Source organism: Schistocerca americana, chromosome 4 (genome assembly GCF_021461395.2).
Source record: "Schistocerca americana isolate TAMUIC-IGC-003095 chromosome 4, iqSchAmer2.1, whole genome shotgun sequence".
NCBI lineage: Eukaryota > Metazoa > Arthropoda > Insecta > Orthoptera > Acrididae > Schistocerca > Schistocerca americana.
Window position 1 is genome coordinate 762,029,149 of NC_060122.1, and position 18,834 is coordinate 762,047,982.

At 43.2% G+C, this 18,834-nt stretch overlaps 1 non-coding gene across 1 annotated transcript; it reads right to left on the minus strand.

Moving 5' to 3' along the window:
- Positions 1-14,738: 14,738 nt before the first annotated feature.
- On the minus strand, positions 14,739-14,813 carry Trnap-cgg. Its single transcript has one exon. It is a non-coding gene; the product is annotated as a tRNA-Pro (tRNA).
- Between the last annotated feature and the right edge of the window lie 4,021 nt (positions 14,814-18,834).

The window sequence follows — 18,834 nt, forward strand, 5'->3', positions numbered from 1 at the left end:
ATTCGTAGCACTTTGTTCTGTATGATCTGCAGGCGGCGCAGTCGTGTGGGAGCTGCATATCCCCAGACGGGAGCTGCGTACGTCATCAGAGGTCTAATCAGTGTAGTGTATAAGGACCTCGACACCCTCCTATTCAGTGTGCTTTCCCTGTTGAGCATTGGGTAGAGCTGTTTGAGCCTCGCGTGCGCTCGGTTGGCAACGTATTCGATGTGGTCCCCCCATGTAAGTTTCCGGTCCAGCCAGACACCAAGGTATCTGACTTTCTCTCGGAAACGTATTGGGCGTGTATGTAGTGTTATCGGTCTACAGTGTTGGTGTTTGCGCAGTAGTTTCGGTCTGCGTGTGAACAGAACTGCTTCGCACTTGTCGACGTTTACTTTAATACGCCATCGCTCCAGCCAAGGCTCAGCTGTTCTGAGTGCTGTCTGTATTCGTGAGTTGATGTTCGACGGTTTCCAATCTTGCGCGAGGATGGCTGTGTCATCCGCGTAGACGGCTAACGTCGTGTTTCGTGTCGCTGGGTAGTCATTAATGTACAGGTTAAACAAGATGGGCCCCAGAATGCTTCCTTGGGGTACTCCAGCTTGGATACCGTGTTGTATTGATTGTTTATCCTGCACGTTAGTGTTGAAACATCTGTTCGTGAGATATGAGTGTATGAGACGTACGAGTCCGTCTGGGAAACCAGCTTCGCTTAGTTTGCGTATGAGTCCGTTGTGCCAGAGACGATCGAAAGCCTTTTCGATGTCTAGGAACACGGCCCCTGTGGCTTTGTTCATGTTGTAGCCGTGTGTTATATGTTCGACTACGCGGAGGAGTTGTTGTGTTGTCGAGTGGTGATTCCTAAAGCCGAATTGCTCCGGTCTTAGGGTGTCGTTGGCGATGCAATGCCTAGTGATACGTTTTAGTATTACCTTCTCAACAATCTTGCTGAGCGAGCACAGCAGACTGATGGGACGGTAATTTTGTGGGAGGGAGTGGTCTTTCCCTGGCTTCCTGAACATCAGGACCTTGGCCGCCTTCCAAAAGTCAGGGAAGTGTTGGTGTGTCAGGATGGCATTCGTTAGGTGTGTGAGGTATTCTACGGCTTCATCCGTGAACTCCTGGAGGACACGGTTTTGAATGCCATCAGGCCCAGGGGCTTTTCTAGCGTTGGTGTGCTTGATAGCCCATGTGACTTCATTTGTGCTAGCACGTCTGATTACGTCGCGCGAGGGCTGGGCTACAAGTCGTGTAACCTCCTGGTCCGTTTCAAGTGTGAATGCTGGGTCTGAAGGAACCAGATTCGGCATGAAGGACGCTGCAAGTGTTGTGGCCATAAGCTCTGCCTTCTCCGTCGCGGAGTAGGCTGGGCCGTCTGGTCCTTGTAACGTGGGAATGTAATGTTTCTCCCTGGTGAAGTGTCTGGCCAGCTGCCACACGCCAGGACGTGTGGTGTCCAGAACATCTGACACTATTCGCGCCCCTTATATACCATATTAGGGCAGGTAACAACAATAAAAGCGAACATCTCTAATGCAATCTCGTGGCCGTTCTACTTGTCATAGAGAATTCTATTTGTAAGCAATTGCACTAAAGAGCCAAAGAAACTGGTACACCTTCCTAGCCGGCCGCTGTGGCCGAACGGTTCTAGGCGCTTCAGTCCGGATCCGCGCTGCTGCTACGATCGCAGGTTTGAATGCTCCCTCGGGCATGGATGTGTGTGATGTCCTTAGGTTAGCTAGTATCTAGGGGACTCATGACCTCAGATGTTAAGTCCCATAGTGCTTAAAGGCATTTCAACCATTTGAACACTCTCCTAATATCGTGTAGGGCCCCCGGGAGCACGCAGAAGTGCCGACACACGACGTGGCATGGACTCGACTAATGACTGAAGTAGTGCTGTAGAGAGCTGAAATCCTGAATCCTGCAGGACTGTCCATAAATCTGTAAGAGTAAGAGGGAGCGGGGATCTCTTCTGAACAGCACGCCACAATGCATGTCAGATATGCTCAATAATGTTCATGTCTGGGGAGTTGGGTAGGCAGTGGAAGTGTTTGAACTCAGAAGAGCGTTCCTAGGGCCACTCTGTAGCAATTCTGGACGTGTGGAGTGTCGCATTGTTTTGATGGAATTGCCCAAGTCCGTCGGAATGCACAATGGACATCAAAGGATGCAGGTGATCAGACAGGGTCCTTACGTACGTCTTACCTATCAGAGTCGTATCTAGACGGATCAGTGGTACCATCTCACTCCAAATGCACAAGCCCCACACCATTACAGAGCCTCCACCAGCAAGATCCACGGATTCACAAGAATGTCTCCATACCCGGACACATCCATCCGCTCGATACAATTTGAAACGACACTCGTCCGACCAGGCAACATGTTTCCATTCATCAACAGTCCAATGGCAATGTTGACCAATCCTGGTGAGCCGTAAAGCTTTGTGTCGTGCAGTCATGATGGGTACACGGGTGGGCCTTCGGCTCAGAAAGTCCTATCGATGATGCTTAGTTGAATGGTTCGCACGCTGACACTTGTTGATGGCCCAGCACTTAAATATGCAGCAATATGCGGAAGAGTTGCACTTCTTTCACTTTGAACGATTCTCTTCATACGTCGTTGGTCCCTTTCTTGCAGGATCTTTTTCCGTTCGCAGCGATGTCGGAGACTGATGTTCATACAGGAAAATCCCACTTCGTCGCTGGCTCGGGACGCTTTGTCCCATCGCTCGAGCGCCGACTGTAACACCACCTTCAAATTTACTTAAATCTTGATAACCTGCCTTTGTAGCAGTGGTAACCGATCTAACAACTGCGCCAGACCCTTGTGGTCTTATATAGGCATTGTCAGCCGCAGCACCATATTTTGCCTGTTCACAATCTCTTTATTTAAATATGCATACCTAAACCAGTTTGTTTGGCCCTCTGATAATGTGTGCGTGGACACAGTAACCTTGACATCTGACCATGTCTTCTGCGTGCTCCACTTTTATTGTCAGACAGTGTATATAGTTCAGCATTTGATTCAAATCCGGTCTCAGAAACTGACATTCGGCCGGGAGAGCTGTGTGCTGACCACATGCCTCTCCATATCCGCATCCAGTGACGCCTAAGGGCTGAGGATGACACAGCGGCCGTTGGCACTGTTGGACCTTCATGGTCTGTTCGGGAGGAGTTTAATTTGATCCAAATAGTTCCCCCAAATCAAGCTGAACGTGGTGGCAGTCAATGATCACATTGCAATATTGTGAAAGAAGAGATATCTTGTTATTTACAGAAAGCGTGTACCATGTGCCGCATATATAAGCGTTGACTGTGAGTTTCTCGAAGACATGTTAAACAGAAATATTTTAAACTAGCGCCCTCTATCTCGGAAGGTGTCTACCCCGTGTTCACATGGGATGTGCTTTACAGGTTTGGTGTAGACGGAATCGTAAAAGACAACATAATTTGCAATTCTTTTTCATAAGTAAATCTTTACTTAATTTTCCCCACATTGAAAGAATAAACCTTTATACAGGGTGTTACAAAAAGGTACGGCCAAACTTTCAGGAAATATTCCTCACACACAAATAAAGAAAAGATGTTATGTGGACATGTGTCCGGAAACGCTTACTTTCCATGTTAGAGCTCATTTTAGTATCGTCCACCTACGCTCAATGGTGCACGTTATCATGATTTCATATGGGATACTCTACCTGTGCTGCTAGAACATGTGCCTTTACAAGTACGACACAACATGCGGTTCATGCGCGATGGAGCTCCTGCACATTTCAGTCGAAGTGTTCGTACGCTTCTGAACAACAGATTCGGTGACCGATGGATTGGTAGAGGCGGATCAATTCCATGGCCTACACGCTCTCCTGACCTCTCCTGACTTTCATTTATGGGGGCATTTGAAAGCTCTTGTCTACGCAACCCCGGTACCAAATATAGAGACTCTTCGTGCTCGTATTGTGGACGGCTGTGACACAATACGCCATTCTCCAGGGCTGCATCAGCGCATCAGGAATTCCATGCGACGGAGGGTGGATGCATGTATCCTCGCTAACGCAGGACATTTTGAACATTTCCTGTAACAAAGTGCTTGAAGTCACGCTGGTACGTTCTGTTGCTGTGTGTTTCCATTCCATGATTAATGTGATTTGAAGAGAAGTAATAAAATGAGAACATGGTAAGTAAGCGTTTCCGGACACATGTCCACATAACATATTTTCTTTCTTTGTGTGTGAGGAATGTTTCCTGAAAGTTTGGCCGTACCTTTTTGTAACACCCTGTATAATACTGAAATGTTGATTATAGACCGAAATACATATTTTATTGTCTGCCACGTGGGTGTATATCCCAGGTGCTGACTCTAAATTCGTTGATATGAAATCACATGTGGTCACTTCAACACAGCACTAACTAAGCTACCTAACGACCATTATATCGATGGTCGTTAATCGACTTGTCTTTTTTCCGTCCAAGAACACTACTGTGCAATTCTATTAGATGTTACAGAGAACTACTTGAAATTGGACGGGGGGACGCCATATGATAATCCGGATCTGACGCCTCCTATCACTATTGACTAAATTGCGTGGGAGAAAATACATTTGACTAAGCAGGCTCAAGGAACAGAGAGATTTTTCTGAATAGGGACAAACTGCAGAGAGCGATCCCTGAGACGACAACGTGCATATGAACAGTTGGCCCGAAATGCAATACGTAGGAGGTTCACACTCTTAAAGATAGAGATAAAAGATCTTTGACAGTGTAAGTTTCTGTGACTGAAGGCACATTCCAAGCAGTTGGGAATGTTACGCCTGAACTAGTGTTTGATCTCCACATTCAAAATGGTAGTAATTTTGAAAGTGACAGTGGCACGGCCGCAGATCCACACAAAGGGGCATCTCCTCTCCTCCCGAACAGGCCACTAAGGCCCCAAGGAATCGACCGGCCGCCTTGTCATCCACAGCCCACAGGCGTCACTGGATGCGGATATGGAGGGGTATGTGGTCAGCACACCGCTCTCCCGGCCGTAGGTCAGTTTCCAAGACCAGAGCCGCTACTTCTCAATCAAGTAGCTCCTCAGCTTGCCCCACAAGGGCTGAGTGCACCCCGCTTGCCAACAGTGCTCGGCAGACCGGATGGTCACCCATCCAAGTGATAGCTCAGAAGGGGCATCTACTTCACTGTTATTGCCGACTCACTACGGGGTGGACGAGTGTCGTGTACCGCAGCGCTGAGAAACGCTGACCCGGTATACCAGCCAATAACAGGCCGAGATTGTCTTCAAATGCGGACGGACAAATGGCAACGGGCAGGCGACAGCACACAGTACCGGGAAGTGCACTATACATTATTTGCAACAGTGTTCCGTAGTTTGTCTGAGAGAGGCTTCTTTATGGAGAATGTGCAATGAAAGGCGGTTGCTCCTGGTACGTACAGAGGCCTTAGTACAACATGTGATAAACATTAAAGATACCCTAAAATTTTTTAAAATACAAATCGTTTTATTGTTTCTCAAACTATTTTCCTCTTAAATTTGTACATTTCTGCATGCGTTAGAAGGGACGTTGATAGGATTCAACAGCATCTTGATGTGATTAAAATCACGGTTTCCGCATTTTTGCTTGACACAAGGGAACAAAATTCTGTAGGTGATGAATCAGGTGAACACGAGCAAGGGGACATTGTTTTAATAGTTTTTCTCCGTCAAGTAATCAATTGTTTGACGTGGAGTGTAACAACTGTCATTTTCATAACGCAGTACAGTGTGACGTTGGAAGCCGTTGCTTCTGAATTCATTGACGACTTGTCACGTACAAACTGTTGTGCACCAGTCGGTATTAACTGTTCTTCGATCCTCTAACGCAACAGGAGAATATGTTCAGTATAACCAAAGAAAGAACACAACAATTTCCTTGGAGGTGCTTCGAGAACAGTCTACTCCCTTGTTGGCATCAGTTCGTCCAGGAAGACCACACAGTTGACTATTACTAAATTTCTACCTCACGCGAAGAGTTCCAAGTTAGGATTCTTTATAAGGGAAACACTATCTGTTTAAACTTTTACGAACAGGTAACACTTTCAGCGAACTGTCTGATTATCTGTGGATAATTGGTAGCCTATTCTTCCTCAAGAGTCGAAACCAGTGGAGGTAGTGATGTCGGACGCTGTTGCGTGAAGCGAAGTCGACGCTATGACTTATCCCAATGGTGTCCAATTGGGTTCAGGTCGGAACTGTGGACAGAGAAGTCTGTTTCAAGAATTTTTTCGCCAACCGGTGCCTCACAGACGCTACTTTATTACAGGATGCTTATCACGCTGATACGAAAATCATGAACGATAAATAGTTTAGACAAGAAGAGAATAGAAGCTTTCGAAATTTGGTGGTACAGAAGAATGTTGAAGATTAGATCTGTAGATCACGTAACTGATGAGGAGGACTGAACACAAGTGGGGAGAAGAGATATTTGTGGCACAATTTGACTAGAAGAAGGGTTCGGTTGGTAGGACACGTTCTGAGGCATCAAGGGATCATCAGTTTAGTATTGGAGGGAGACGTGGAGGGTAAAACCCGTAGAGGTGGACCAAGGCGCGAATACACTAAACAGATTCAGAAATATGTAGGTTGCTGTAGTTACTCGGAGATGAAGAAGCTTGCACAGGATAGAGTAACATGGAGAGCTGCATCAAATCAGTCTCTGGACTGAAGACCACAACAACTACAACTACAAAAATCATTGAACCCAAAACGTTCCTCTACTGTAGGCAATAGTGCTGTAAAATGTGTTTATAAGCTTCCACATTTAGCGTTCTATCAAGAGCAATAAGAGCAGCATGCTTCAACTACGAAAATCAGCTCCACGCCCAAACAGCATCCCCTCCACATTTCAGTACTGGCACTACACATGATGGCAGATAACGTGCTCCAGGCACCCACCAAACCCAGACACTTCCATCGGATCACCACAGGTTACAGAGTGATTCATCACTACAAACCAGCAGTCCCCAATCTTCCATCGGCCACTGGCGTCACTCTTTACCCCACCTTGACCTCCGCTTACCACTGACTGCAGGAAAGTTTGGTTTGTGAAGAGCTGCTCGACCATTGTACCTTATTCTTCTGAACTCCCTATGCACAGTAGTTTTAGTAGCTGGACTGCTGGTAGTATCTGAAGCTCACTCGATTCCTTTTGCTGATTTCATGTGATCTTTTACAGCCGCCCTCCGCAATGCTCGACTGTCCAAGTTCGCTAGTACTCGAGATCTACTCAGTCTTGGTTCAGCTGTGGTCGCTCTTTCGGGTTTTGACTTCATTATCATATCACCAAGAGTCAAAGTGGGCCGCTTTAAAAAAAATGGTTCAAATGGCTCTGAGCACTACGGGACTTAACTTCTGAGGTCATCAGGCCCCTAGAACTTAGAACTACTTAAACCTAACTAACCTAAGGACATCACACACATCCATACCCAAGGCAGGATTCGAACCTGCGACCGTAGCGGTCTCGCGTTTCCCGACTGTAGCGCCTAGAACCGCTCGGCCACTCCGGCCGGCCTTCCTTTTGTATTGACACATCCGCTTCTCGTGACTTCCACTGAAAAATTCCGCATTATATGTTTGTATCCGGATACTAGATAGTGAATACATTTTCACGACTGAGCTATCTGCACATTTCTTTACCCCAGTTGACACAAGCCTCTTTTTGAGCTTCTGTCAAATTGTGCGGAAACCATCATGAAAAAAAATTCCTTTACTTTACTTCTATGGTCACAAATTTTTTGTCATCAGGCTATCGGTTTCGGTCTATAATGACCGTCTTTAGGTCCATTTTATAAAAACATGTCCTAATGTACTGCAGCAATAGTGGCATCGTCAAATATTTTACGATGCTGGCACTGATTTTGTGTGTAACATTTGACGATGCCACTATGGCTGCAATACATTAAGACATGTTTTTATAAAACAGACCTGAAGATAGTCATTATGGACCGAAACAGGTAATCTGATGACAAAAAATTTGTGACCGTAGAGTAAAGTATATGAAATGTATTCTGCATTCGGGTCTGTTTTATTCGCGACCATATCGCAGCTTGTGAAGCATCAGGAAAGGACCATTTTCACTGATAGATGGAATACACTGCTGTCTGCAGTCTGTCTAACGATTTATCTACTCAGACGTCCCGGTCCTCTTTAAATTTACTGCAGAAAGTATCGATGGTTTGTGGGCCTTACCCCAATTGTCCCCATCTTTCACGAAACTCGTCACTGGCGGTAATAGGACCACGACGTATACTGCTCATGAAAACAGTCCGTCCTGAAGGTGATTGATTGATTACCAAAAGATGAACGAAGGCATTCGAAGCGTTGTTGTTGAGCTGGGCTTTTACTAAACTCACCAATGAAAAGTCTCTGTGTTTTTATAACACTGTAAACAAACTACAAGGCCAATTCCAGAGCTTCCGTTGCTTTGACAATAACAATTACTAAAGTTTAGAGCAATAAGAGCGACAATTTTCAGCATCTCCATCTAGCGATCCACATGCTGGATTGATGACGTGCAGCAGTTATACGAGAACTCTGAGAATCCCACAGTCATATTGCCCTATGTGGAGAAACATGATCACAAATAATTTCAGTATGCAATATTTCTACCAGTTTCTCTGTTGTAACAATGGTTTCAAATGAAATATTTTTTCTTAATATAAAACGTTTTTCTGCTGTATTCTTGCGTCCTGATATGAAGTAAAGTTCATAAAATGCTTAATCATGTGCAGATTGGAAATAGGTTGAGAATTTCTTTGAGTTATCGAATATGCAAGATGTAGTTACTTACTCATTATATTGGATAGTCGTTCAGAAGAAAAGCACTGGTATCAGAAAATCAGACGAAGCAGGATACCAAAATCTGCAGAGAAAAACATGCTATTTGATTTTTTGATGGACTGAAAGAGATATTCCTGTCTCCGCTTCATGTAAATCTTGAAATTACGAAACTATTTGTAAATGCATTACCAAAAGGTAGTGACACTTTCAAGGATATGACAAGCAGGTTTCCGAGGTTTTCAGAGGAAGTTTTGACCAGACCTGACATTCCGACACAAACGGAAGACGGGACGTTTGAAGGCAAAAATCGAAGCTATCTAAAGTTTCTCCGTATCTACAGAGAGCCTGGTTGTGAGAATATAACAAGAACCATGCTTGATAACTTAAAATAAGCTTGAAGCTGCACTCCTGTAATCTTACGTCAACTGTTTCAAGAAAATCTAGGTGCTGTGAGAGAGGAAAGCGCAGAAAGGTCCCATCATGTGGCTAAATAAATGGAATTGTTTCATCACGGCCGATGGAAAGCATAGTAGTCGATTATTGATGGGTGCCGCATTAATAGTGACCACTGCCAGTGCGCAAAAGAAAAAGTACAAAATGAAGTTTTGAGTGGGAGAAGAGAGGCATTAAGATTTATGCCTTTGTTTTAGTACTGAAGAGCATAATCCCTCAAAATAAATGAACACATTTATAATCAACAGAACAGTTTCGGTTGATGCTGATACTAATTACGAAAAACGTACAAGAAACTTGTGAAGGTCGATGTTACGTCATTTTTCATTTGTTTCTGCCAGCCATCTTGCGAAGTCCCATAGTAGTCGTGCCAGCCTCCACACCAGCACATTACAAACGGGGTGACTTCTAGAAAGACGACGTATGCATTTTCATGAAGGCCCTGAAATGCTAATTTTCCTGTATTCGCCACTTCAGTATAGTCCTCCACAGTTGTGGAATTCTCATTCCTCCAGAAGTGTTTCATTTTTTACCAATAACCTCAACCCCCCCCCATTAAACTTCTGATTCTTTATAGGTATGGAACTCTCATGTCCCAGACAGATTCAAATGTCCGATTATTTTACAAATGAGTTAATGTGTTAACCTAGGCATTTACGCATCTGAATGTTTACGACCTCATATCTCCTGATCTATGTGACGTACAACGATATAATTCTGCAGGCACATTCATTGGTATATTTGATTAATGTCTGAAAAAATGTTTTACTTTTAGAGTAACTGGTAAAGAAGTAACGACTTAAAATGTCATGCCTGGTGCTAAAGTTTCACTGCATGAACAGCGAGAATGAAGTAGGCGATAAACTTATTCAGTATTTCATTGTTTTATGACGGCTGTCAGCGAGAAAGAGTTCAGATAAGATTTGAAATTGTGGGTAAAGGTATCTTTCTCGTCTTCAAATACTGGCTGAGTATAGTCTGGTCAATTCGCATGCTGTGAATTATGCTGCCTCAAGATACAACACAGTTTCTAAGTTTAATACTCGTTTTATGTAAAATCTTTAATGCAACGTTACACTTCTTAATCTGTAAGTTATGACAGAATTTTAAATTTTCAAAATCGGTCAGTAATTATTTGAAATACTGAAAATAAATTTTTTTGGCCCTAGAAGCCGTTGGACCGCCAAGCTGCAATTACGGCAAATTACCGTTTAAGCCAGTTGGTAATAAATTAACTGACTTCGTTAAACCAGCCTGTTACAACTGAAATGCGAAAGAAAGCATGTATCGCACAAACTACGTTCTAATCATAGTCTCTCACCTATTTCTCTCTCTCTCTCTCTCTCTCTCTCTCTCTCATCTAATTTCTCTCTCTCTCTCACTCAATGCGCTTTAATACATCACCACATCGTTTTTTACGAACAATATACTCACAAGGAAATTCACCTTGTTTTTTACAAACAATATTGTCACAAGAAAATTCATTTGATAGATGTTAGAGCCGTTCTGCATTCGTGCTGCAATTTTAGACACCACTTCCACATAAAGCTTTTTATCATTTCGGCAGGACTAACTGAAGTGAGTCTACGTAGTAAATATGGTCAAGTTTCTTCTACTACGCACTGCTTTCTTCGTTAAACAGTCGACAACTTCATTTCCTCTTACGTCACAACGCCTCATCGCCTGCTCCATGGTAATCTAATAATTTAACTAGGCTGTCGGTTTTACTACTGACATATCGAACTGCTATTACTCTTGCGTCATCACTGACATCAACGTTTAAGGCGAATCAGGCAGGATTAAAACCATTTCTGCTTCCATTTTAAGTCTTTTTTCAACTGCTAACACAAAGTCGGGTGATGTTGAGGGTATTAGATTAGGAAATGAGACACTTAAAGTAGTAAAGGAGTTTTGCTATTTGGGGAGCAAAATAAGTGATGATGGTCGAAGTAGAGAGGATATAAAATGTAGACTGGCAATGGCAAGGAAAGCATTTCTGAAGAAGAGAAATTTGTTAACATCGAGTATAGATTTAAGTGTCAGGAAGTCATTTCTGAAAGTATTTGTATGGAGTGTAGCCATGTATGGAAGTGAAACATGGACGATTAATAGTTTGGACAAGAAGAGAATAGAAGCTTTCGAAATGTGGTGTTACAGAAGAATGCTGAAGATTAGATGGGTAGATCACGTAACTAATGAGGAAGTATTGAATAGGATTGGGGAGAAGAGAAGTTTGTGGCACAACTTGACCAGAAGAAGGGATCGGTTGGTAGGACATGTTCTGAGGCATCAAGGGATCACCAGTTTAGTATTGGAGGGCAGCGTGGAGGGTAAAAATCGTAGGGGGAGACCAAGAGATGAATACACTAAGCAGATTCAGAAGGATGTAGGTTGCAGTAGGTACCGGGAGATGAAGAAGCTTGCACAGGATAGAGTAGCATGGAGAGCTGCATCAAACCAGTCTCAGGACTGAAGACCACAACAACAACAACACAAAGATATTCGGATTAAGTCTGAATTTTTCACCTTGCTGTGTTTTTACAGTCATAGAATAGATGTATAATAGCTTTTGTAGAACTGCCGGACATTCCCCGGTCAATAAGAAAGCTTTCTATTTATGTTACATTTCATATTCAGAAAACTCGAATATTCACTGTGAAATAGGCTGAAGTAAAGCTACATCACTTCAGGTGACTGAAAAGGTCATTGCCTCCTCTCTACATATACGCCTCTCATGATCCTAATATTCCTTCGAGCCATTTTCTCCATCAGGTTCTGCCATCTTGCCTACCGCGGCGTAAATCTTAAGCGCTGTTAATGGAAAGCGCACCGCTCTTTTTTATATTGAGACGGTAACTGATATGTACTATTGGGTGATATAAATGTTTTATGCCCCTAAAGATAGGCAAACTAACTTACATCATTCACACACGGCGTAGATGTGAGTTGGGCTCTTTACTTCAAGATGCGTGAAATCTTTTCCGGTGCAATTTTATTTTACCCACAAACAGACTATTTCGTCTCACCAACAGTTTGCAGTTAACGCTCCCAAATGAAAGGGTCTGTTTAAATTTGATGATTTATCACAGTCTCTGAGGAAATATACCTCTAGTGTAATCAAGAATTTAAGAAGGAAATTAACAATACGAATCAACCGAAAACAACAGTGGAAATGTGGATAGATCAACATTTTGACTATTTTATTGGTGTTTAATCACTGTAGTACGTTTTGACCCAGCAATCAGTTTCTTGTAGTAGATAGCGTGCCACATGTGGACCCATCAGCTCAATACCATATGGACTGTAATCAATATTTTATGCAAACTGTTACATGTTAACAGGTGATATCGAGTGTACACACAGAAAGGCAGTGCCAAGTGTAATATCTCGAAGCCATTGAAAAAGACTAATATTTCACGAAAAATTTGATTGGAAGGACAAACAACAGTATTTTTAGTGATAGATAGATAGATAGATAGATAGATAGATAGATAGATTCAGTCCTCCACTTATCGCATCGGTGAAGAAAGCGAAGTTAAAAAGAAAAAGAAAGAAAACATGTACTGATGCATGTAAACATTCGTTCTCCCTAAGTTCCCTCCGAAAATTGAACAGGAAAAAGTTATGTTAAAGCAAAAAGTATGTGGCGAGGTACATTTTTGTTATTTTAAGTGTTCAGCTGAGATATCAAAGTCGACAAAAGCGTTGGGCATTTCATTTCATTGGTTCCACCTTAGTTAGATGTTTAAAAAGCTAAGTTACACAGTTTTACATCAAACTTCTCAATTTTACTGCTGTGCGACGTATAACGAGAAGGTTGCAAAAAAGTTATGTAAACTCTTTGTTATTTCAAAACTAATCATCACAACTATTAATACACTTACCCCGCTGTGAGAAAAGATGATACGTGTCCTCGTGGAAAACTGTTTGTGGTTGCCTATGCATGCATGATTGTACCCAGGCGACCATCTCTTCGTCTGAAGTAAATCAACGGCCAGCAATTTATTTCTTCAGGACTCCAAAAATTTTAAAATCGCATGGGGGGAGATTGGGACTGTATGGGGGATGTGTGAGGGCTTTCCAGCGAAACTTCTGTAGCGTAGTGGAAACAACCTTGGGAACATGTCTTGTCTCACTGTGGGACAAATGTACTCATAGCGATTACTTTGGAATAATAAAGAGTTTACTTACTTTTTCTATATGTCTCGTTTTCATTTCACTGATCCTTATACAAGTTCGTCAGAAAATATTTAATGAATTTGGGATGGCACATACCTAAGTAAAAAGTATCTCCCTTTCTAGTTAAAAACGCCGAACATTGCTAGCGTGAATTCACCCGGAACGTGCCATTTCTACTAGAAAGTACTTTGTCGGATGCGATTATAAAATGTCTCAGTCACTATCCTTAGGCTATGAGATATATTCTAATACGTTACTTGCGCGTTATCTCCAGCAGTTTCAGTTCGCAGACAGATAACTTGCCCATCAGTCTCAGCGAGAGAAAACGTGTAAATTAATTGTTAAAACAGAGCATCGTTGCAATTAAAACGTGTTGCTGCACTTTTCAGAGCAACCACAAAGATAAAGCAACTGATATTTCCGTCTTTTGGAGCAAACTCTGTTGTACCGTATTGATAGCTGTGTTGCAGGTCTCTTACCGCCAATAGCTCGGTGCGAGCGTACAAAGAGGAAAGACCTGCTGTCTTATCGCTGGCTATTTGCCTCAGATAGCGAAATAACGGTCACATGCTATCGCTTCCTTCAAACGATCAGCTTCCCAGGAATGGGAATAAAAGTTCCATTTTTTCATCGTAAGAAGTGATGCGTTAGTTTTCATCAGTATCATTGAAGACCTCCACACATGCTTCAAGGAGGAAAGTAATGAATGAATATTGTCCATTAGAAGCACCTACCGTAGAAATAGCAGAATGGGCGAGCCAACACATTAACGAAAAATAAATAAGAACTGCCCGTCACAACCAGTCGATCAATAAACTGTTGTTGCGATACCATTGTGATGAGAATAGATTTCATACATGTTGTTGCCTAATACCGTACTGTGAACCGGCAGAGAAAACTGTTTTTCTCAGAGCAGTGATGAAGCTCACACATTTGACAAGTAGAGAGGCCTGCTGATTTTGCTACGTAAGCAGCAAACTTCTGTCATGGTAATATAGTGATAGTAAAATAGACTGTTGTTATCTGTCACGCGCATAATATTTCAGTGATTCTGCGAACGTGATTAGTTTTGCAAAGGGTTCTTGGTTAGTAGCACACGTCAGAATTAGGCAAAATATATTTTATTTGGTAGCTCAAGCAGCAGACGCGCGCAGAATAACTCCGTGGAATAATTCTTTTTTATTATTTTCAAGCTGTAGATAGGGCATCTCAGGTTACTGATATAACCACATGGTTGATCAGAATCAGATTTTCACTCTGCAGCGGAGTGTGTGCTGATATGAAACTTCCTGACAGATCAAAACTGTGTGCCCGACCGAGACTCGAACTCGGGACCTTTGCCTTCCGCGGGCAAGTGCTCTACCAACTGAGCTACCGAAGCACGACTCACGCCCGGTCCTCACAGCTTTACTTCTGCCAGTACCTCGTCTCCTACCTTCCAAACTTTACAGAAGCTCTCCTGCGAACCTTGCAGAACTAGCACTCCTGAAAGAAAGGATACTACGGAGAGAGTTTCATATCAGCGCACACTCCGCTGCAGAGTGAAAATCTCATTCTGGAAACATCACCCAGGCTGTGGCTAAGCCATGTCTCCGCAGTATCCTTTCTTTCAGGAGTGCTAGTTCTGCAAGGTTCGCAGGAGAGCTTCTGTAAAGTTTGGAAGGTAGGAGACGAGATACTGGCAGAAGTAAAGCTGTGAGGACCGGGCGTGAGTCGTGCTTCGGTAGCTCAGTTGGTAGAGCACTTGCCCGCGAAAGGCAAAGGTCCCGAGTTCGAGTCTCGGTCGGGCACACAGTTTTGATCTGCCAGGAAGTTTCACATGGCTGATGTAATTACTATGCAGTAATCATTAGCGCTAAAAATGTACATGAAATTAAATTTAAAACCTGCCATTTAGTGGTGTCGTGTCCTAATGTTTTTTCTAACTGATACTGACTTTTGAAAAACTGTTGAGCCTGATACTACTGTGAAGTAATATGCCTAATTGCTGATTACTTCTGGGAAAGCCAAAATAATGATTAATGTCACTGGTTACGTAGAAAGATGCACGAGACAATGAATTGCGTTTTATTAGAGCCGGATTTAAAATCAGTAATACTGAAGGAGTTGCTCTAGTGGAGGATACCGAACAAACACTGGCAAAAACACACACACTCACGATAGAAACACTTACCAAAATATTAACTTTTTACTGGGACGACGGACAATGCAAATCCCCAGTTTGATCAAGGTTGTTCAAATGTGTGTGAAATCTTATGTGACTTAACTGCTAAGGTCATCAGTCCCTAAGCTTACACACTACTTAACCTAAATTATCCTAAGGACAAACACACACACCCATTCCCGAGGGAGGACTCGAACCTCCGCCGGGACCAGCCTGATCAAGGTTTTTCTGGATTTTTCCCTTCTGCATCAGACGAATGTTGCAGTTGGAAACAAAAATTTTCAAGATTTTCCCAATTGGGAGCCAAGTCACCCCAATCTTATTGTACCGGGGTATTTGACTAAAAAGTACGAAGTTTTTTCTACAACATCGTGTGAAGGAGTTGTGGAACTCCTGCCTCCAGCTGGATGTGTGAGATCTCTTTAGGTTAGTTAGATTTAATTAGTTGTAAGTCTAGAGGACTTATACCTCAGATATTAAGTCCCATAGTGCTAAGAGCCATTTGAACCATTTTTGAACTCACTTTATCGACATCCATAACTGGAGAAGACACAAGATCCCTTCCTCATGGCCGGCCTGTGTGGCCATGCGGTTCTAGGCGCCTCACTGTGGAATCGCGTGACCGCTACGGTCGCAGGTTCGAATCCTGCCTGGGGCATGGATGTGTGTGATGTCCTTAGTTTAATTAGGTTTAATTAGTTCTAAGTTCTAGGGGACTGATGACCACAGATGTTAAGTCCCATAGTGCTCAGAGCCAATTGAACCTTCCTCATGACGACATCGGGTACTGCTGGAATGATCCCTGCTCGCAGGGGGTTGGGAGTTGGTGTAGCACTGTTAGCGGTGGCCTATGCTCGTCCTCCACTTTCGGTGGTGCTAGCGTTGGGTTAGGGTTTCTGCCACCTTCTGTTCTCAGCCAAACTCTGCAGCTGGTAGTGAGATTGAGGAGTTCCCCCTAAGGCTGTTCGACTGGAAACATAACATACGGACTGCGACTGTGCTTAAACAGGATCCGATTAGTGTGTCTCTGGATGATGGCCACGGTGACCACAGCAACGCCGTGTATCAAAATAATTCTACATCATCAACTGTGACGAGCAAACTCAAGGTGAAGAACTAGGTTCTGTATTAAAAAGCAATGTCGGACACTCAGACCAGCAACTATCACTGGTCTTACTAACGGGACTGGCAAACAGATTCCTCGGTCGACACCTATGGAGTATATCAACTTGTCCTTTCTCTTCATTGTTCCCGATAGGCCAATGTTGTCCAAATGAAAGTCCTTTTTTTTTTTTTTTTTTTTTTTTTTGTCCGCGGAATTGTCTTCAGTCATTGCGTATTCCAGGAGCTCTCCGTGGTGCCTCAGTAGCTGATAGCAGATTGACAAAAGACATTTTGCCTCGAGCTGTTTGGACGGAAATCTGCAGTCCTGGATTTACACACATAGTTACAAACACATGCTCTTTGGTTGTTGCATGCATCTCGTCATTGTGACAACAGTGCTATGGAGAGTAGTCGGAGGCGTCATTTGGTCCACTGGTAACCGTCATAGAGTATGTGGATTCACATGGCTCTATGAGAATCGAAATAAAATTTTATACTGATAGCTGCTGAGAAAGAAACCAGTGCTGTGACTGTTGAATGGTGTGTTTTGTAACTTGGCGGACTGGAGTGAAGATCGGAAGAATGGATTTATGATCAGTGATTATTTCAAATGACGTGTCAAACGGAGCATCGTGGTTTAATGGGATAAGCACTGAAAATCTTTACCGGAAACAGGTACACGTTACATTTACAAGCCGAATACGTTAATTACACACGCCGAAAACTGACGACGTATGTACAAGATTACTCTGAAAACACATGTTTTTTCTCCAATCCATACCTAGAGGACCACGCTTGACGGTGTGTCGCAGCGGTGCAACGGGAGGGGGGGGGGGGGGGCGAGGTGGAGTACTGACGGACAAGTCGCAGTCATTGAGTGCACGGCGAAGAATGGGAAGTGTTCTCCAGACCGGTACGCCAAGGAGCTGTGTACGGGGCATCATTAACGTTCAGCACATGTAGTGGTCACGCGCGGACACAAACAAATTGATAGAACGGTTGTATCTTTTCCCGGGCCAAAGGGCGGCGATTTCAGTGGAGGTGGAGGAAGGGACTTAGGCATTTCAAGAGGAGCACTACCTACGTGTTTTAGCAACCAACTGTTGCGTCTCGGTGGTTAAGTGGTATACTGTACGTCGCAGAGAACAAGCGTTTCACTAAGTGTATTGGTTAACAAGAAAGACTATGACGCTTCCTGGCAGGTTAAATCTGTTTGCCTGACAGAGACTGAAAGTCGGGACCTTTGCTTGAAGACACGTTGTGAGTTGAGCTTGGTTAGCTCAGTCGGTAGAGTACTTGACCGCGAAAGGCAAATGTCCTGAGTTTGAGTCTTCGTCCGGCATACAGTTTTTATCCGCCCAGAAGTATCATACCAGTGCACACTCTGCTGCAGAGGGAAAATTCATTCTGGAAGAAAGATTTTGCACAGAGGTCCACAGTTCTGATGAGGCATTTGTGCTTATTGTGTGAGGGCACACTGAACTTGAGAATGTGTTCACTAATGAAGAGCCATTTTAATTCTGTTAATGACATACTGTGAGTATGATTGGTTTGAACGTTTCATTGTAAAGAAGGTGATCTGGGTTTATTACGCTGTGAGTGTGAGTGTTTTAATTTTCTTATTTTCCACCTGTCTCGTTTCCATTTGACAGAATCTTATATTATAGTTCCATCTATCAGTACTTCATGTGTTTTAATTATCGTTTTATTACCTGTATACACAAGGTATTAGGGGTATCGATAGAGATATTGTGATTATTGCTACCTGTATGTGTAATCACTTCAGTTTGTTGGTTGTTCTGTTTATTCTGAGTCTAATAGTCTTCCCACAAACACATGACATAATTTACTACCTGATGGTTTCTACACAGTTTTAACAGTTGCACGTGGTGGACTGCGCCTGTCAGTATAGACTACCCACTTTGCTTCCTTGTGTCTACACTTCCATACCTGACCTAATACGAAGGAAAAATGAACATTAATGGCTTGTTTGTGCCACACGTACTTGGAGGTACTAAGCAACCTAAAAATGTACTACTGGTAATAGCTGAAATTGTTGGTCAGCAGATGAAGTAAATACTGATGTAATGTTGTTAAGTGCACTATTCTCAGTGATCAACAGAAACATCTGCATT